The 21,699-nt window shown below is 36.8% G+C and overlaps 1 long non-coding RNA gene across 1 annotated transcript in view; it reads right to left on the bottom strand.

The window, feature by feature from the left end:
* The window catches only part of LOC123613540 (uncharacterized), a 31,776-nt gene that overhangs the window by 4,675 nt on the left and 5,402 nt on the right, over positions 1-21,699 (bottom strand). The window contains exon 2 of the long non-coding RNA XR_006720900.2: positions 1,042-1,108. This is a non-coding gene — a long non-coding RNA (uncharacterized LOC123613540). The remainder of the gene's footprint in view (positions 1-1,041; positions 1,109-21,699) is intronic.

Genomic DNA, 21,699 nt, shown 5'->3' with positions numbered 1-21,699 from the left:
CAATAAACAGTAATTATTACTATCCTTGTCACTATCTAATGTGAGGAAGACAAACTGCCAACTCGAAGTTGAAAGTTGAAAGGGCAGCTCATTGAATCACATCTCTACGGGCAGTCAAACTCCTCATTGCCAACTTTTGCAGACAAACTTCTTTTCTGTTTATAAGAAATCCTAGCTTTTCCATCTGGGAAGTCATAGTGAAGTCTCCACTTAAGCTCTTGGATCCTCCAAGGAGGTGCCCCTCAAGCCATCTTGTCCTGGATTAAGGCTGTGTTCTTGGACCCACTTCCATCCCATCCCACATACATTTGTTGTGTTCTGAATGTTTCCAGGGTCGCCATGGTTTCCAATACTCATTTCTCAAGTGCAGCAGAAGGTTTGAACTGAGAGATCACCAGTTCAGGGGCGGGAAGGGGAACGCTCATGTCAGACTGCAAGGCTTCATACAACGTGGTCTCAAATTACCAGTCAAACCTTGTCATTTCTGTATTTATAACATGGGATCAGTATACCTACTTCATAAGTTTGTTGCGAGAATGACATGGACTAATCGTATGTCAAAGCACGTAGCTTGCAGTATATCAGGTATTTAATACGTATGTTTGTTCTTTATCTCCCAGGATGTTCCCGTCATAAATACTATAATCCTACCCATCTGGTTAACTCACTCTACCCTTGACACACAGACATCTTTACCTCTTTCCTCTGCTCTCTTCTCTTTCTTCCTTCCTCCCACTTTGAACCATTTAATTCCATGTAGTTGTAGCAAAGAGTAAAGGGACCTTTTATAACTGGCTTTTTATCAATGGCTTTTTCACTCCATCTAAACTAAGCTGCTGAAATGTTTTGAGGAACAAGAAGCGGTCCCAGAGAAGATGGACTGTATCACACTCTTGGTTATGTGTTTAATGCCAGCGCTGTGCACATATCCTGGCAGGCAGTGGGCACTCAGTGTGTATCAGGAGTCAGGCACGTGCTCTAGGATCTGAACTTGCAATCTAAACTTTTCTTTAGACTACCTTTGGACTTTAGGCAACTTACTTAATCTTTTTCAGCCGTATTTCCTCTTCTGGAAGATGGAGATAACAATAGCTCTTTCCACAGTGTTCTGTTGAAGATAAAATGAACAATGCATAAATTGAGTGTTCAATACAATCCACATATTTATTGACAATTTTAAGTAAATAACTATTCAAATAGCACATGAAAATAAAATAACTGGATCAAAAAAATGCATGAGTAATTTGATATTCTTTAACCTGTAGATTTAGGGCTGGATGAGCAAGGGTCTCAGGACACTCTGACCCTTTCATTTAAGGGCCCCTCAGTCAAACCACACTCGTCTGCTACACCCCTGATACATCCTTCATGCCGTGATTACAGCACCTTTTTCATGTACTTCATTCCATTGTGGATGCCTCTTTCTTTCCAGCCTTTAGAAATCATGTCTTCCTTTCAAGATACAAACTGAATGCAGAGACCTCCATGATATCTTCTTGGATCCCCTCTATCTGCCTTCCACAGTTCCCCTTCTCCCCTCCTTCCAAATTCAACAGCTACCTGTCTGCCCAGCCATCCTCTGTTACCCCACGGAGACTTGTTCACATCTCCCTCACAGCAGGGCATGCCGTTGCCCGGTTGGCTTATCTCAGTCAGATTATGAATTTCTGGCCAGCCGTCATCTCCGTTTTTTATCTCCCAGCGTAAGGAACCTGGGAGGCCTCTGTCCCGTTTGATGAGATCCTACTGGATTGATTTAGTTGCAACTGATGGCAGTTTATGAAGCCATTTGCCTCTGCTGCTTCTCAGGTCCTTGTTCATGTGACAATTTCCTCAAATTACCTCTTGCTGGAATTGTATGATCCGTTTAGTTGCTTGAGATCCTCCATTAAAATGGCGGGGCTGTCTGAAGAGTCATTATAAGGGATTTCGAGGCAGTGCTGCACAGACGTGCAAATCAGGACCGAGCAGCTGCCCCACCTTACTTGCAGAGTTGTGTAGTTTCTTTCCTTTTCTTTTAGGAGTCAGCCTGGAGAACAGAACACCAGGGCTGGCTTAACCAGCGAGCTGACTGGAATATGTATGAACTCCCCAACCCTTGGGATGCTTCTTAATTCCAAAAATGTTTTCTGGGAGAGCCTAGCCTTATCCAGAGGTTCAGGTTTGAAAGCAAGCAGAATGGAAGAAGTGTGCATTTGTTCTCACGTGTTTGAGTTTGCATGCACTTAACAGTTTTTTAAAGGGCTTTTTAAAAAGAACTTTTAATATGATAATCATTTTTTGTAAAAGCAACACTTAGAAAATGCTGAATGATTATTTAAAAACTCAGAAAAAAAGGCTCTCCTATCACATTTCTAAAAAAGTTTTTGTACCTTAAAAATACCTCAGTGCACATTGGTGTTGTATTTTAATTTTTTCCTTTGAAAAGCATAGTGGCCTCTTCTCGATTTTTAATTGTCTTTAAAACAACATGTTTACCTTTATTCATTCCATACAAAGTGGTGTTTTTAAAATTATGTATCAATTTCCATAAGATATATTTTGCAGTGGGAAAATTACGAGCCGCATAAGATCGGGCAAGTAATTGTAAATGAATTTGGCACACTTGGAAAATGCCACAGGTTTTGAAGGAGGGGGCCTGGGTGAAAGTCTGTGCCGCCTCCATCACTGTGGGTCCTTGGACCTATTCTCAGTCCCTGAAGCTTCCAATTCTCTGGGCAAATCTTGGTAACTCTCTCATAGGGCGGATGAGATGCGCAATAAACCCTCCTTTTTATCGTTATATATATACGTACATATGAAGTTCCTGCTCTGTTTCAGGGCACTGTAGCAGGCCATGATGACAAAAAGAAAAAAAGGATCCTGTCCTTACTCCCTCTTTGTTTAGAAGAAATCAAGGGAACTGAAAGAATTAAAATTATCTTCTAGTGATTGACAGCCAGGGAACGTGGGCAATGGAAGCAAACGCAAGCCTTTCTGCTTCTCTGGCAAAATCTGAGTAGGATTTGTGGATTGTACCAATGGCAATTTCCTGGTTTTGTTATAGTTATTAAGACGTTACTGTCGGGGGAAACTGAGTGCAGAGTGCACGGGACTTCTTTGTATTTCTTTCTAAACTTGCTGGGAATCTATAATCATCTCGGAATAAAACAGTAATAAAAAAAAAGGATATGCTTCTGAAACTTCAGTTGACCCAAACCATTCTCTTGATTTTGATACTCAAAAGGCTAGAGATGCTAATTGCCAAAAGATGTTTGCAGGCTTACGTTACTGATCACATAACTTCCGGCTTGGAGCTCAGCTGGCCTGGAATTTATCAACTAGGAGAGTGGACACCTTCTGTCTTTGAGTGTGCTGTCCTGGATTGGTGACCTGAACGTGACTTTTTCTCAGCCTCTGTTGGCTCTCTTCTTTGTCTTCAAAGCAACTTCTTTTTATCTTTCAAGAATCAGCTCAGAAGTTACCTCCTGTTTTTTTCACTATTTGCTCACATACTCCCAGCAGTGTTAATTATATTGTCCTCAGTTTTCTTATGACCGTCTCTCGTATACTTGTAGTATAGTACCTAATATCAAACAGTGATACATTAATGTGTTTATTATTTATTCTCCAAATATGAAATTTGTGCTATCATGTCCGGCCACATGGACGTGTGCATCCTCATTAGATATGTTTTTTTGGCATTCAACAAGGATTGTCTCCTAGGACCAGGTGTTAGGTTTGCCACTAATTATGAGGCCCTGAGTAAGTTGCTTATTGTTTCGAACTTGGTTTCTTTAGCTACAACATAGTAATTTGGACTATGCAACCCCTAAAATCCTTGTTGGTTCCCAAAGTCTGTGAGTTTGTAACTTCAAGTTACAAATGTGCAGTTTCATCCTCCTTTATTGTGAAAATTAGAAAACCAGAGTTCAGAGAGTTTACATGATGTTAACAGGGTTGAAAAGCTGGAGCTCGGTGTTTCAGAGAGAGAGCTCTGGGGGCACAATGCCTGCATTTGAATCCTTTCTCCACTGTTTGCTTGCTTCTCTGTGGCTTCAGGCAAGTTATGTAAATTGTCTGTGCTTTTAAAATTATCTATAAAATGAGGATGAGAGTAATATCTGTGTGTAAGGTTGATATAAAGATCCAATTACTTAACATACACAGAATGCTTAGAACAGGGCTTGATCCATAAGAAGCATTAACCATCAGCCCATCCTTATCCAATACCTTACACCAGTTAATAAGACAGAAAGTCCTGGAACCAAGACTCCTGGCCACACAAACAGTGCTTTTTAAACCCTACCATATGCTCCCTGATAGAGTGGTTTAATTATCAACATACACATAGATACAGAAATACTGAGTCAGCTCTGTATCCTGCATTGTACTAAGCACTTCACTGACTGCCTTTTCTCTTCAAGTCGCACAGTGATCCTCTAAGGAGAAAATTACAGTATTACCTCACCTGTAATTTCAAAGTCAAAGAAACTCTGAACACTGAAAATGTTACAAAATTCACTGACTGACTTGAACTCCTTTGGAAGCAGAAGTCTGACTTGAATTGACATAAGGCTATCTATAAGTTTTATTCCCTTTCGTGTGAACATTTATGTGATTCACTACAGGAATTTAATATTTTTTATAATGGAGTGCTGTCCCCAGTCCCCTGAGGATGCTAATAGTTAATATTCATTATCAGGTTGTTAGAAAATATATAATGGTTGCACTGCATGACCTTTTATCATTCAAAACTTCTAAGTTCTATCTTTTTAGGATGATGGTGGTGTTTTACAACTGGCTTATGGTGACAGTTGTACAACTCTGTAAATTTACTAAAAATCATTGAATTGTACATGTAAAACAGATCAATGTTACAGTATGTAAATTATACCTTAATAAGGCTATCCTTAAAAGGCCACTTAAAAAGAAAAAATATATATGTCTAATTATTAAGAATAATAAAATTTGGGTGTTTTGTTTTGTTTTGGGGGGAGGTGATTAGGTTTATTTATTTGTTTGTTTGCTTGTTTATTTAATGGAGGGACTGGAGATTGGACCTGGGACCTCCTGCATGCTAGGCATGCAATCTACCTCTCAGCTATACCCTCCCCCAAGAATAATGAAGTTAATAAAGAAACACCTATAACCTTTCAAGTCTAACATCACTGGCTGTGGTGTTTGGTGTTTTAGACTGAGGCTGGACTTAGCCAATAAGGGTACTTGAATACTCTCCATACAGGGTTTGAATCTGTAATGACATATTAAGGAGTTCTGTAATGGTTTTCACAAAACAGAGAGGAAACCACACACAAAGCTGAACTAAAATAATGGTAAAGGAAATTCATAAAAAGTAATAAAACTGGAGAATAAGTCCAAATAGCACCTTTTAAAAAAATTTTTCCTGAGTTACCCTTTTCCATCAGAATTCATTTTCTCCCTCTGATCTAGTCATCTTACTACTGACAGAATACTAAGCCCCTAGACAGAAGAGACAGCTTTGTTGACTTTTGTATTACTCATGGTGCAAAATGAATGCTTAAATAAAGATCTACTGAATACCTGAATTATATTGAACCACTTCCTTAAAAAAAGTTTATAAACAAAAAATGTTTTTCTTCTAAATTTCAAAACACATCTGATCCTAAGTTTTTTTAAAACATTTTTTATTGATTTATAATCATTTTACAATGTTGTGTCAAATTCCAGTGTTCAGCACAATTTTTCAGTTATACACGAACATATATATATTCATTGTCACATTTTTTCCTCTGTGAGCTACTGTAAGATCTTGTATATATTTCCCTGTGCTGTACAGTATAATCTTGTTTACTTATTCTACATTTTTGAAACCCCATCTATTCCTTTCCACCCTCTGCCCCCTTGATCCTAAGTTTTGATGAAGGGATTATAAAGGTCATTATTATCCCACCAGTTTTACAAAAACAGATAGCAAAGGTTGGAAATGTTAAGTTACTTGCTCAAGATGGTACAGCTATTAAATGATGGAGCTGGTACTCCAATCCATGTCTGGCAAATTTAGAACCCAAACCTTTATTTGCTTCTTTTAAAAATATTTGCAATTGTGAGTATAATATTAACAAGTAATGTTGAGTAAGAAAAAAAGCCTGACTGTAATGTATCAGTGTTATAGAAATCTAAAGTTTTTCTTTTAGAGTTGGAAATTTTCTTAAATTTGGGGATTAGAACATTAATCAATCTACTCTCTTTTCTTCAGAATCTACCTGCTCTGACAGAATACTCGAAACTATTCAGTTTTTATTCTGTTCCTTTTCTACCCTTTTCAAACTGTATTACCTGAGATAACCTCAACAGCCAGAATTAGATAAAGTAGTAAAACAAAGAACAAAATGAAAACATTTATCACCAATTAGGTTGTTTTTAATAGATTATCTCCCATAGCCCATCTCCTCCTGGTAGAATTCGGTCCTTTACCATGTGAGGCACAGGATGAACTGTCAGATTTGAAAAGCAATAAATACAGAGCATTTCAGTTTCCTGGGAAAGATCAAATGTTTTGAGTTTGACTTCCTTTCTATCCCCAAAAAATGTTTCAGAAGGAAAAGGTTGATGGATTCCGCATTGGTCTTTTTCCTTTGTATGTTTTGTTAGTTTTTTTTTTTTTTTTTTTTTTTTTGAACCAGGCTGTGAAAAGTTGTTGTTCATTAAGGAAACTCAGAAAGTGGTCAAATCCCTTTGAAGTTGAGGACAGCATCTGTTCCACTGTCCAAAGAGAATCGAGAAATTAACATCTCCATCACATGGGTTTCAATGTAATTCAAGTTACTGCCACCCAGAAGTTGCAGGTGCAAGGATATAGCTAGCCTTGTTTTATGAAGCATATTCATGTTTGTGTTTGTGTGTGTACACACTCACAATAGGGACCAGGTCTCACAAAAAGCATATTTTAAAAGGAAAGTTATAAAAACACTGAAATTAAATTAAAATTGCTCTTCAGGTAGATTTTTCTGTTATTAGTCAAAACCATGTAGAGTTCAGGCAATAACAATCTAGGTCTTGTAAAAAAGTATCTAAACTTTCTGAGAGACAAATTAAATTTTCTAGTTCAGTTAACTGAAAGAAATACGTTTAAAAGTGGGAGATCAAATTCAAGCAGTGCAGAGAAAATGCTTATCTCTTTTATCACTCCTAATTAAAATTTCAAAGTTAGAGTATTAAAAATAATAATAACTTTGAATGAAAATGCACATGAATTTGTTAATCTTTTGATGTACAGTAATGACATTTTGGGGGAGAACGGAGGAATATGTCAACAAATCTGTGGCCTCTATATTTTATAAGCCATATCAGTAATGTAATTTCTATAATTTCCAGTTTTTATTTCTTTAGAATGGAGTGAGAACTCTGGAAAGACTTGGTACATAATCACAATGCAGAAACCTTCAGTAGATTTTCACATCCATACCTAATCTGATAACAATTATTTCAAACAATATTAGTTTTTATAGATCCATTAATCCCCCCACACACATTACATTTTGTTAATTTATGTATAATTTACTAAAGTAAGTAATCACAATAATAACTGACAAAAATTGAGTAAGCTTCCTCTTCTAAAAAGATTGACTAGATATGTTTTTCCCTATTCCTCCTACTAAGTACACATGAAAACCTTGGAAATTGTACATTAAGACAAACAAAAAAAGACCTTGAAAGGTCTGTTTCTGAAAAACAGAAGGTATGTAGAAAAAAAAAAGATGACTAGATTCTCAAGAACCTGTGGAATTGTCACAAATCTATTATTTGTGAAAAGGAAATGTTTAAAATAATTATAAAAAGTGAAAGTCAAAGGGACACAAAGGGAAGTAAGGTTTTAAGATTTCTTTCAAGTTAAAAAAAACTGAACACCAATTTTCTGTGATAGATTAGATATATATAATATAGTAACCAGAGCAACCATTTAAAAAGTTATATGAAAGATATAGTGAAAAAACTATAGATGAAACAAAATAGAATTTTACAAAAATGTTTAAGCAACCCATAGGAAAGAAAGAAAAAAAGAAATGAAAAACAGACAGGACAAGCAGAAAACAAAGATTTAAATTGCAGACTTAAGCCCTCTTATATCATAATAACATTAAATGTAAATGGTCTAAATATACCAATCATAAGATATAGACAAGCAGAGTAGATAAAAGACATGATGCAAGTATATGCAGTCTATAAGAAATTCATTTCAAATATAATGATATAAGCAGGTTTAAAATAAATGAAGAAAAAAAGATATATCATGTAAATATGAAAAGAAAACAAGAATGGCTATCTTAATATCAGTTAAAGCAGATTTCAAAGCAATAAAAAAAAATCACATACTGAAAGATATATAGTGATAAAAGGGTCAATCTACCAAGAAAACATAGTAATCTTAAATATATATGCATTAACACAATAGTGCTTCAAAATCTGTGAAGGGAAAATTGATAGAACTGAATGGAGAAATAGACAAATTCACAATTATAGTTAGAAACTTCAACATCTTTCAACAATTGAGAGAACTAGATAGAAAATCAGCAAATTAATAGCCCTCAGTGACATCAGCCAACAGAATCTAATCAACATTCATAGAGCATTCCACCCACCAAGAGCAGAATATGTTCTTTTCAAGCACCCAGGGATACATCCATAGATGGACCACATTATAGGCCATAAAACAAATCTCAAAACATATACAAGAAGCGTTTTTTGACCACAGTGAATGCAAAACTAGAAACTGATAACAAAAAGGGAAGAAAATCACCATACATGTGAAAACTAGACAAAACATTTTTAACTAATCCATGGGTCAAAAAGGAACTTTCAAGGTAAATCAAAAAGTACATTTAACAGAATGAAAATTTTAAAAAAGAGTATATCAAAACATGAGATGTAGTTAAAACAGTGCTGTGAGGGAAATTTATAGTTCTACATCCCTACAGTAGGAAAGAAGTATCTAAATAATTAATCAGACAAATTTTTAAAATACCAGCTATTAATTTATTTTAATCTATATATTCTTATAATCCTACAGCTGTTACTTTATTCTACTACTACTAATTTATAAATTTACATGACTAAGAGACAAAAAAAGAATATTGCTAATTGCCAAAATGAATAACAAATCAAAAATATAAGAAAGGTAGGCCTACCTACAATTTTGTATTAGTAAAGTAGCAACTTATATTAAATTAGCTTTCATTTGTTGTGTATTATTCATCATTTCCAAATTTCTATTAGTTTTTTCCTAAGGTTTTTTTTTTTTCCAGCTTGGCTTTCTTTTTTATTGAAAATTTGTCTGTTTAGGGAAAAATCTGTAGACTCCTTTGTGTGTGTGATAGTCATGATGGAAATCTATCTTTTTTATCCAAGTAAGTTAATTTATTTATATTTATTATATTGTCATTATAATTGTACTCATTTTTTACTGCTGGTTTCATATATCCTTGTATCATACAATTATATGTGGAAAGAAAAATGACATTTTAGATTTGTGCACTTTGCATACCTCACATTGGTGGCTATATATGGAATTAATTAATGACTGGAAGAACTCTTTGTAAATACTGAGGACCTGAAAAAAAGGAATGGTAGATGAGATAGAAAGGGGAGATTAGACTTGAGGAATATTTAGAAAGTAAAATTAAAATAATTTGAATGTTAATTGAAGGAGGGAAGTGGCAGACAAAAGGATAACTTCTTGATCTCTAACTGGGAAGACCATATAAATGGTGTCCCTATACAATAAACTTAAGTAGTACTGTTGCACTAAACATTCCACTCCTTTCCCTGTATGTCCTGCCCCTTTAGGGCCTCTCCCTGTGGGAGAATTATACGTTTTACCCCACTCATGTCAACTTTACCCTCTCACATGTTTAAGCCAATGAACTATGAGCAGAAATGTGGTGTGTCCTTTCCGAGCAGAAGCTTCCTGAATCCAGCCTACTCGACCATCTTCTCTTTTTTTCTTTAACCTGAGATGAGCCATGTCCCAGGCAGGAGCTATTCTCTCAGCCTGGACCCTGAAGGAGAGCCATGAACCAAATACCTGAAATACAGTGAGAAATAAACCTTTGCTTTTATCCGTCACTATATTTTGAGGTTGTTCTTTGTGCTGTAGTATAATTTAGCCTCAGCTGACTGATATATGGCAGTAATTTTCAATATGATCCTATCAGAACACATTATTTCTATTAGCTGTAGGTACTGACACCACTTTTTTTTTGAAATCCTAAATTCAAGACTTGCATGGATGATATGATGTATATTAAGTGAATAAGGGTTTATTATATCTGAAATTGGGACTGACTAGTACATCCTCACTATGTGGTCTATTTACTTAAAAACGTATGTGGATGGGAAGGATGAATATATAACTATTTCAACTTATTAATAATCTTTTTATAGCTAAGAAACATTTTGATGTTTGTCTCTACAAAGGAAAGGAATATTTGTAAAATTTAGACAAGCACTATTTATGCCAATTTGTTTAAACAATTATTTTTAAATCACAATTATTTTCCCCCTAATCTTACTGTTGCCGTTTCAAAAACAAATGAACAAACCAAACTCCTAGCCTTTTAAATTAGGCCCCATATTCCAAATATAAATAGGACTGTTTGGAGAGAGAAAAAAGAACAAAGAATCTTTGAAATTTGATTTAATCTTAATTGACTCAGTCACATATAGAGGTTCTGGAATGATTAAAGTTTTATCTATCAAAATAAAAATAAGCCAATGACAGTCATTGCTAAAGAATCATATTTTGTAGAGGATACTAGACTCCCTTATTCCCTTTCTCCTCTCTTTCTTTAACGTATTTTTGAATCCAGCATGTTCCAGGCAGTATGCTTGGTGCTAAGGGTTAATCAAAAAATGGAGTTGAGTCTGTCCTTGTCTAAAGTGAACTACCTGTGTGTAAGTAGGCAGGCCACATTCCTTTCTCACCTAAATAAGGCACAAAATTTTCAGCAAACTTGCGATCTTCTCCAGCTGGAAAAAGGCAAAGCCGGTTTCTTTGTAAAACACCTAGTCATGCGCAGGGGCAGCTGGTCAGTCAGAGGTCACTGAAGCAACAGAAGGTTGTCAGTCTCCTTCAGCTTGTGTTTTCTGGTAAAAGGAGGGTCCTCCTGTACAAACAGCTATTCTAAGAAACCGTTCCTGAGGCAGAGTTCTTTATTAAGGTGAAATTGTGGAAAACTGTTATTTAGCTAATAGGCAGAGTGGCATGTTTAAGAAAATACTGAAACTTGTGGAAAAGACAAAGTGTGAGGAGCCTCCTGTAAGTCATGTGACCTTGGGCAAGTCATTTGTTCTGATTTTAAGATTCCTTATGTGCAAAATGGATGCATGTACCAGTTTTATCCTCTCCTAGGATTGCTAGGAAGGAGGATCAAATAAACACACGTAATGTTCACTGCAGATGTCTCTTATTCTGATTATTTCATGCCTTACTATTAATTAATTTTTTTTTTGTCTGTGTTAAGAAGCAGCACACATTTGAGTTGGCTCCTCCCAGAACATCCAACCATAGCACTACATTCGGTCAGTTATATAGATATTAAGTGTCTAATCATAAACTTACTCATTAATTCATTCATGCAGCCAGTATTTATGAAATATCTGTTATTTTTAAGGCTTTGTATCAGGTGCTCCAAGAGTTACAAAAGTGAATGACTATTCCTTAGACATTACAAAAACCCTGGTTTTATAAATTTATCCCAAAGGGACAATTGTACATACCCAAAAAGAAAATGAAGGTCATGTCTTTAGTATTTTTATAATAGATGAAAAAGAACAAAATACACTATCAAGCAAAAGAGATTGGCTAGACCCATTCTAAAGTATTACTTGAGTAGAATAATATGCAGTCGTTAAAAAGATGATATAGATCTCTATGTCATTAACTGAAAATACACAAAACATTTGGTAAAGTGAAGAAAAAGTTACAAAAAGTAAGCGTTCCTCTTTGTGTAATTTCTGTACATCAATCCATGTGCCTCTGTGAAAAACTGGCAGCATTTCTGAGCTTTTACTCTTTTGTACTCTGTTGTGGTATGATTCACTTACAAGGAATAAACAAGATTTCTAGAAAAACGATAAAGCTATTTTCAAAGAATTGAAAGGAAATAAATGGCACAGGACCCGTCTTCAGAGATTCTGCAACCAAAACTGGGAGAGATTGCATACATATATATATACACACACACACACATACATATATATACACACACACACCACACATATATATATACACACACACACATATATATACACACACACATACATATATACATAACTGTATCACTAGTAAGGGGTAAGCATGAGAGGAAAGGTAGACATGGATTATCATAACAGACAAGAAGAGGGAGAGACAGTAAGAATACCGATACAGGGGCAGAGATGGGAAAAGGGTATTTCAGGCAGAAAGGACAAATGAACTAAGAGGTACTGAGATAAAAATGTCCTCTAACTTGTTTTACCTGGCGTACTGTAAGTGAAAGTTTTGCTATCAGGCTGGGATGTTTAAGGCCAAAGCAGACTAAGGAGGTAGGCCTTTGCTGAGTTGACAGTGGAAAGTGGTGATATTCTAGGAGAATGAGATGCCCAGATTTCACAGTGGAATGATTTAGACTTACATGGATGCCCTGGAGTGCTCCCTGGCAGTACCACATTTAGGCCCCGGCATGAAGGGCCCCCGTCCTGAGCCTACTTCCAAAGCCAGCATAAACTTCTACCCTGGGTCTGGAGGCGAGGGGTCCACAAAATGGCGCAGTGCTACCTGATTTGGGGAACTCTGGAATATCCCTAAATGTGTAAGCTTTTAGATTCAGTGCATGCGTGGAAGGCCCATCACACTATGGGATGTAGTCAGGAGTGAGGGGAAAATGTGGATGATCTGAGGACCAGAGACAGGAGGAGACTGACACCAGGGGACTGGTGGCTGGTAGTGTTTTTGCACTGCTGTTCTGGCATAGAACGCTGAAGTGTTTGAGAATTCTGAATTTGAAACTGGCCTTGCAAGATTGTATGAAGGTATATTTGTCAAGGTAGAAAGAGGAACTAATTTTATTGAATACTTCACTGGCTTAATTTATATAAATATTAGGCATTTAGATGTCTGGCAAGTAAGCCTCTTGTGCTGAGTCCTGCAAATGTTAGTGGCAAGATGGTAGATGGCTCATCACAGATACTCCGTAAACTTCTGGTCACTCGCTACTTGGCAGTGATGCACACAATGACTCCTAATGAGGAGAGATGACAGAGGGGAGACCAAGCTGGCCAGAATTTCTAAGAGCTAAACTCTTCCTCTATGCTTCCAATTCAACATAGTCAGTTAAACAGCATAAATTTAGTTATTCGGAAGAGAGTTGGGAAGTCATGTTCAAGTTGTTATATTTAGAACTAGCTTTTATATTATTTAGAAATTTAAATTAAATAAAGACATGAAAAATAGCAAATATATCCCTTCTCTTTACTCTAAAAACAGAGGTGTAAAGATTTATTTTTAATTAACCATTTATTTTTGGATATTCCTACCAAAGACACTTGCCAGTGGCCCTGGCATAAACACCCCTGATTCAATCCGGCCTGAATCACTGACTCATTGTGTGTGACGTGGGGCAATGCACTTGACCTCTCTTTACCTCAGAGCTTTCGCCTGGAAACATAGGTGTAAAGCAAGAATTTGCTGAAAACTAGATGCTCTAAGTTAGCTTCCTTGGGTAAACATATTATGCAAGAAAAAGCACATTCAACTATTTCAAAGAAGTATTTTAAATTTGGCTTTTAATTCTTAAACATGAGGCTTTTTATACTTTAGGTAAACTTGGTGAATACTCATATATCAAATGCCTTCTGAACGATATACTTACTGCTGGCATTCAATTAGTACTTGAAAAGGGTTTTCTTTAGGAATTAAAAACCAAGTCTATAGCTTTTAAATCTTCAAGAAGATTTGACCGGTTTTTTACATTTTTGAATTCTAAGGATATTCTAGAAACACCTTAGCAGGAAACCTACCAGAACAGGGGAAATTGAACATCTCATGACAACCGACAATTTCTTAGGCCCTTGTCTTTTCAACACCACCAGTAGTTATGGTCCACATTTACTGCATACTGATCAGAGCTTTAGATGGACAATTTTATTTACTTCCAACACAAACTTCTAAGGTAAAGTTTTACTACTACCTTTGTTTACTCAGAGAGAAGCTGAGACTTAGATTAAACAATTTGCCCAAAATCACACAAGAAGTAACTGTGTGGGTGCCCAAAGCAGGTAGAATGGGTCTAGAGTCCTCATTTTTACACTCAACATTGCCTTACTTGTGGTAGAAATCACCGGATTAGTATGTCCGCCGATAAGCTATTAATAATATAGGCCTTATCATGTTCAAGACAAACATCCTGTCATCAGACAGAAATTCTTTGGAATTCACAATTCAGTTGCATTTTGCAAAAGAAGAGTTTTTCTTTTTTCTTTTGTTTCTCAAGTAAAGATCAAAAAATCTAAATTTAAGAGCTATGTGTAAAAAGCCCAAGAAACAGATTTCTTCATCTACCACATCCTTAAAGCAGAAGTTCCCAAGTTTCAGAGTGCATAAAATTACCTGAGGAAGCTTTCAAAGTAGGTGTATTCTCAGGACTCACCACTCTGTAAATTCTGGTGAACTGGGTCTGGGGTTTGGACACGGATCTGTATTTTTAAGAGCAGCCAGGAGATTGCGACCGAGGCTGCCTTCAGTGCACACTTTGAGAAGTCTGTAAGTTTCTTTGCACCTCTGATTCTTGGAGCCGCCTGGCTTTGCAAAATAAACAAGACAACTTCCCAGATTGCTTAATTAGGTGCCTGACACAATTGGTTTGAACAAACAACAGGTGCTATCTGCAAGAGGCGAACTGGGAAGGAAATCAAAGTATATCCTGGTTCTTGGCTTAAGCATAATATGTAGATGGCACCATCGCATACTAAGTTCTCAGACCCATACAGATCTGGGTTGAACCTTGAAACTTTAAAATACTAGAAAGCAATGGTATGGGAGAGAACAGTTCCATAATCCAGGAGGATGTAATTCCTTTGACTAGCATGACAATAGCTTGCTTTCATCTTCAAGTCATCCTGAAATCTGTAGCAGGCAGGATGTGACTAAGCCGAAGCACGCAGTCACACTTCTTAATGACATTTCTAGGGCTGAGAGCGGCAGTGCCAGTCCTCAGGTGCCTTTGGAATGGTAATTCTGCTAATTTGGTTTTGGACTAACACCTCGCTTGGACAAAGGTAGGAAGTCCCACTTTACTGAATTGATTCAGGATTTTCCTGCCAAGGATTTCAGCTGCCTGTATTTGAATACAGGCTTCTTACCCCAAAAGCTTAAAGTGGAATTTGAATTTTCTTGTTCTCCTTAAAATATAAAATCAGGTTTCAGTGCCTGAGGAAAGGGAAATGAATGGATTCTTTAAAAATCTTATATTCCCAGTTTCCTATTCCCCTAGGATGGCCTGCTCCCAAATGTCTGGATTCCTTAATTTGAGATTTCACCTCCCCCAAACTGATGCATGAAAAAAATTAATGTAAATCATTAGACACAATAAAAAAGTTTGCTTAGTATTTTCCCCCTTTGTCTTTTTTAAAAAAACTTTTAAATATATGATGCGATTTCTAAAGAATTAAAAGACTTTAAGATTTCATAGTATTTTCAAAGGCTGAATAATACTTCTCCTGGACAAAGAAATTTTTAATTTGTCAATGAATAGATTTGAGGGAAAGCAATCTGTGAATCCCCTGAAATTATATGGACATTTTTGAGCATATATTCACTTTTCTAGGAACAGGGTCTGTTTTCCTTAATTATCATAAAAAGGAGAACTTTTAATTACCCCCTCTAATGAGAAATACATTCATTTTCAGAAATTAAACATATTAAGCATATTAAGATTTTTAAAAGCTGGAAACCTTGTTATGCTTTTCAGGAAAAGGGTGAAGTGCCACCTGATCTCTAAGGAAGATGATTTAAACAATGTGACTCTATTTCCACAATTACAACTATACGCAATTGCTTGTGGACACATATTTCAAAATCTTCTCCTTAGTCATTACAATTAAGGCTATTATAATATCAAAGGACAATTAGATTTCAGATTTCCTTTCAAGTAACACTTTCTGCTTTTATTGATTTGTTATGTAAAACACAAATGCTTGCTGACACCAGTTGTTGGTATTTAAGTCAAGAAGTAGTTTTGTCCTTTTCTGTAATATGGATCAGAACAACGCAAGTGATAAACATGTCATTTAGGCTATGTGAAATCGCTTTGCGCCTCTCTAATCTGAAACACATCTGAGTCTGGAGGTAATTCTTAAAATTTAAATAGTCCCATGACATGAAATCAAAGTCCTCATGTATTCAGTGATTTAAGGTAAAGTTGTAAAATATAAGGGTTTGGGGGAGGGTAGAGCTCAAGGGGTAGAGTGTAGGCTTAACATGCACGAGGTCCTGGGTTCAATCCCCAGTACCTCCATTTAAAAAAGAAAGAAAGAAAGAAATTAAAATAAATAAGTAAATAAACCTAATTACCTTCCCCCCGGAAAAAAAAACTAAAAAAAAAAAAAAATTAAAATTCAAGGGTTTTTTCTCCCTTTTTTAAAAAAAAAATTCATTCAGATGGTTGTATTTGGGGATTTTGATGTCGATTAAGTCATAATCATTCATCGCAAGTACTTTTGAGTATTCATCTTCTAGGGTTTAGACTAAGTCATATAATAGTTTAAAGGTTGTTTCCTCACCCTCACCCATGGAACAGGCTCTTGAAAGATGATTATAGAGTATCTGATGAGGAAAGGGATTTTTTGTCCCTTTTCTTTCATTTGGGTAATCTTTAAAGCACAGCTGTAATATTCAGAATCTAATTTGAAATTATCAACAATTGACAAATTATTCTATCTGATACAGCGAGATCTTCGAAAACTATGATGAGAAATACAATCATCCTCTTCTATTAGCAAATCAATAAGTATTGTGATCTCTTCCAGTCTGTTCAGTCTAACTTCCTGGGTGTCTGATAGATGCTTTGATATCTCCCTCTACCCACAGGTGAAAAACAGTCATACTTTCTTCAGAAGTTGGTTTGCATTAATCCTAGGGCCCCAAGGGCTCAGCCTTGGAATTATCACTAAAAGTAAGTAGTCCAGTTTCTAAGTGCTACTGGAAACCTCTACTCATCATCCAAACTGGGAAAACTAGAAAACTGAATTCCAGAGAAATCCCTTTCCATCCTTGCACAACTCGGACTCTTACAAAATTCTACCTTTGTGACACTGAGATACACTGTCTTTTAATCCCCACTGATGTACTATGTTAAATCTCACATACATATGCCAGCCCTAGAAAAGCTTTCCAGTGTCGGCCAGGCTCTCTGAACCTTTTCTGTCATTCTAAGCATTTCTATTTCCTATAGTCATGCTTCATATGACAGGACTACTATTAATATTCATCTTCCCACTGCTGGATCTCTTCTCAATGTGAAAGAGTTTGTCTGTGTTCCTAAAGTAAACCACTGCTTTGTACACTGCTACATTTGTTATGCTTAATACAAACCGGTATTTTCCAAAGTGTAGTCTGTAGACCCTTGGGTACCCCAAGACCCTTTCAGGGAATCAGCAAGATCAACACTATTTTTATAATAAGATGAAGAAATTATCTGCATTTTTCACTGTGTTGACGTTTACACTGATGGTGCAAAAATAGTGGGGAATAAAGCTGCTAATACCTTAGCATGAAGCAAGGCAGTAGCATCAAACTATACACTTACAGGAAATAAAAAGCAAATTTCATTCAAGAAAGTCCTTGGTAAAGCAGTAAAAATTACTAATTTCATCAAATGTCAGCCCTTGAATGTATGTCCTTTTAACATTCTATGTAAAACAATGGGAAGTACACAGCTTACTGTACACCAAGCTGCCGTGTTTGTCTGGAGAACAAGATTTCATGAGACTGAGTTGTGGTTGGACCTGGCCACTTGGACCATGGCATACCATTTTTCCTTAAAAGAACAACTGGCAAACTACTATTATTCAGACTTGGGTATTTGGAGGACTTTTTTTTTTTGAAAAATAAGTGAACTTGTCACTGAGATCAAAACCACTGACATTATTTGTTGCTAGTGAAAATAGCTGAGCTTTCAGGAGAAAATTAGAATCTCAGTAAACTTTATTTGCCATTAATTTGCCACCATGCCCATGACAGCTTCCCAGTATTTGAAGACTTTTTGGATGAGGATTGGTGGTGATTTAATAATTGTGATTTTTACAATATGGAGTAATGAAATGTACCAACAGTTGGGAAATGATCAATACATGATGTCACAAATTCATGAATGGTTGTAAAAGATGCATTTAAAGACAAACTAACAGATTTTAATGTGACAGAGTACACAAAGTTCATTCCTATTGTTTTAGATCCTTTACCTTTAAAAAATTACTATTTGTCAAGTTTTGACATAGCATCAAAGAATATCTAAAAAGAATATTAAAATACTTCTCTATTTCCCAATTATATATATCTGTTTGAAGCCAAGTTTTTTATATCGAAACAACAATTGAATGATGAAGCAGACATGAGAAGCTTTCTTCTATTAAGTCAGATAGTCGAGATTTGAAAAAATGGAAAACAATACCATATTTCACAAAAATGTTACTAAGTTGACAGGTCATTATGTGCATCATTATTTTAAATGAATTAATAAATATTTTTTAAAACTTTCCCAGTCAGCTTTTATTTCTAATATGGTAATTACTGATTAGCATTGATGCTTATAACTCATATAAACAAGTTTTTTTTAAGTCCTCAATAATTTTTAAGAGTGTACAGAGGTCCTTTACCCCAAAAAGTGTGAGAACCACTTATGCAGAGAATTATGAAGGTACTAAATCCTTGTTCATGAAACTTTGCCTCTCAGACAGAAACACTTGCTTTGTGTTGTGGCAGGAAGGAGGTCCCCAACAACTCATACTGTCGCCAGTAAATCTCCCACCTCTGGAGTCCTTTCCTATGCTGTCTCGTATAGTTGAAAACATAACAGATCCAGGATAAGGCAGGTCTTAGAATGTCAAAACCTGAAACATCTGTCATCTTCTGATTGAAACAGCTCACGTTTAAAATAGGAAGTTAAATTTTAAATTAAGCATTGAATGTTATTCAGTTGGTTGGTGCCATAGCTTGTTCATGAAACTGGATCTCACATCTCTTAATCTGTTGCTTATGAATCAGTACTAGATGGCTAGTGGCCATAATTCAGGCCTGGGACTCAGAAAGGAATTTCAGTTAAATGTGAAGGTTTGGAGCGTATCCATGAGCACACAGAATAATTCAATCTATGAGAGTCAGTGAGGGGACAGTGGGTCAAACAAGTGAACATAGGATGAAAGTTAATGTGTATCAAGGAAAATATAAAGAACAGAAAAGCAGGAGAAGGGTACTGGTGATCTGTGAATACCCACGTAGCTGCATCAGGAACTACTGGCTTACGTTAGGAAGGTCCACCTCCTAAAGCAGAGCTGAGGTGCTGCATTCATCTCTTAATATAATGTAACACAGTCTATCATCATAACAATTTTGTAAAGCAGGCATTTTCTCCATTTATCAACTAGGGAATCAGGGTCTAGAGAGGTGAAATATGATTCCAGGATTACACAAATGGTTCCCACATCATGCAGTCTTACTTCAAAGGTGCGGTTTGAATTTAAGGTCTCTCTTATTCTGGATCCCTTCCCTCAGAAAACTTGGTAGATACAATATTCTGCCTCCAAGGAACTTTCAACTCTGACTTTAAAATGTGCTTGCCTGTTCCCTCTTCTTTGGGGGGCCGTGGTGGCCGGAGAGAAGCAGAAATGCATGCATGTGTAATTAGCTTTTATATTCACCTCTAATCAGGGGGCATTTTACTTTTGCTTTATGAATCATGAATTACAAGGAGAAGGGGACAAACAACAAATATGTTTTTGTTTAATAAAGAAACCCAATTTTACTAAACATTCTCATTGCTTGAACTACTAGCAGTTGAACAGAAACAATTAAATGCTACCAAGAAATAATCAGCAATCCTGCATTTCAAATAATACTCATGGAAATTTAGAGCTGAGGTTAAGTGTCCCTGTGGGGTCCCACATCTAGACACATGACATCCCACAATTTCCACCCTACCCTAAGTTTAATTCACATTTTTATGTAAGAGTAGTTAAGCTAGATAATATATTTTAAATTGTAATTTAGCATTGAAAAAACACATACAACTGAAAATCACGAAGCAGGAGTCTGATTCAGTGAGATGAAACTGGGCTCGGAAACTTAAGCCAGTTTCTCAAGAGCTGACCACCTCAGGCAGGGGTCAAACAAAGGCTGAAGCCGGCAATGTTTGTAGGGGAAAATTAGTAAGTGGGTTTCCCCGGAGCGGTGCGAAGTCATCAGGCCAAGGTAATGCTTCCCGGAGGTATAACCGCTGTGTCTGGGGGTGGGGGTGGGGCGGGGGCGGGGTGGCGGAAATGCATGGTACTTTGCAGGTCGGCCCCCGGGGACCCGGTTGGCCGACACCTGGCATTGCAGTAAAATTCTTGACCTCTAATCACAGCCCCCAACACCATATCCTGCGCGACGTGTTGAAAAGCATCGCTCCCAGTTTACTGACTTCCCTGTTTTGACTTGTTCATTATTGTACACGATATGTGATAAGGAGCAAGAAACCAGTTTTCAAGGCCTAGTCGAGTTTGAAGGAAGTCCACACCTCGGAGGGACCTTGGAAGGGAAAGGATAAAAAGAAAAGAAAAGAAGAGAAGAGAAAAGAAAAGAAATCTTTTTTTCCTGTTGTAACTTCAGACGAATTTCCAAAAACCGAAACAGTTAATGTGTAAACTCACTTTCATTTTTTCCCAAACAGTGCCACCTACTGCCCATTTTAAGTCATCAGGAGGCTTGCTGGCGAGGACCAAAGAGAAATAAAGGGGGGGGGGGGGGGGAGAAAACGAATTCCCAGTCTTGGGTCGTTGGAAGACAGATGAGAAACGGCCATCACGAAGCAAGACTAAGTATTTTGACTCGTTATCTTCTTAAAAGGCTCGCAAGAAACGAAAGTCATCTAAGCCATTCCCTCAGAAATAGCTTTCTTAAGCGCGCTCTCTTGGAGTCCTCTAGAGGACGATTTTTATTTCATTATATTTTATTTACTATGCTCGCTGTTTGCATATTTCTGCGTTAGGGGACCAGGTTAAGAAAAAAATACAATTATTTTTCTACTTTTCCCGCCCACCCAAGCAGAAGTCTCTGTTTAAAGGGGACTTTTGACACTTGACATCAGCTCAGAAACTTTTGAGTTTCCGGGAAGAAAGAGTTAACGAGTGTTAGACCAGTCGCTGATTTTCGAGAGTCTCAGCCGGCTTTCTGAGGTTCCAGGTGTACACACACACACACACACACACACACACGCAATTCCCAGCTCGCTCTCTCTCCCCAGGGCGATTACTTAGCCTTAAGGGCACCATTTGGCCTTAAAGCAAATTACTTAAACAGTACAGGCAGTACACCGCGAAGAGGGAATCCTTGCAACTCGAAGGAGTGAGGGATATCTGCAAAGCGTGGTCTCCCGGCTCCACCGCTGGAGGAAAGGAGGGAATCAGGTGGTGGCCAGCATGCGTGCACTGCGTTTTGCTGCACAC

Source organism: Camelus bactrianus, chromosome 25 (genome assembly GCF_048773025.1).
Source record: "Camelus bactrianus isolate YW-2024 breed Bactrian camel chromosome 25, ASM4877302v1, whole genome shotgun sequence".
NCBI classification, from domain to species: Eukaryota; Metazoa; Chordata; class Mammalia; order Artiodactyla; family Camelidae; genus Camelus; species Camelus bactrianus.
Note: the sequence above shows the minus strand (reverse complement) of the source record. Positions and strands in the feature narration are given on the sequence as shown.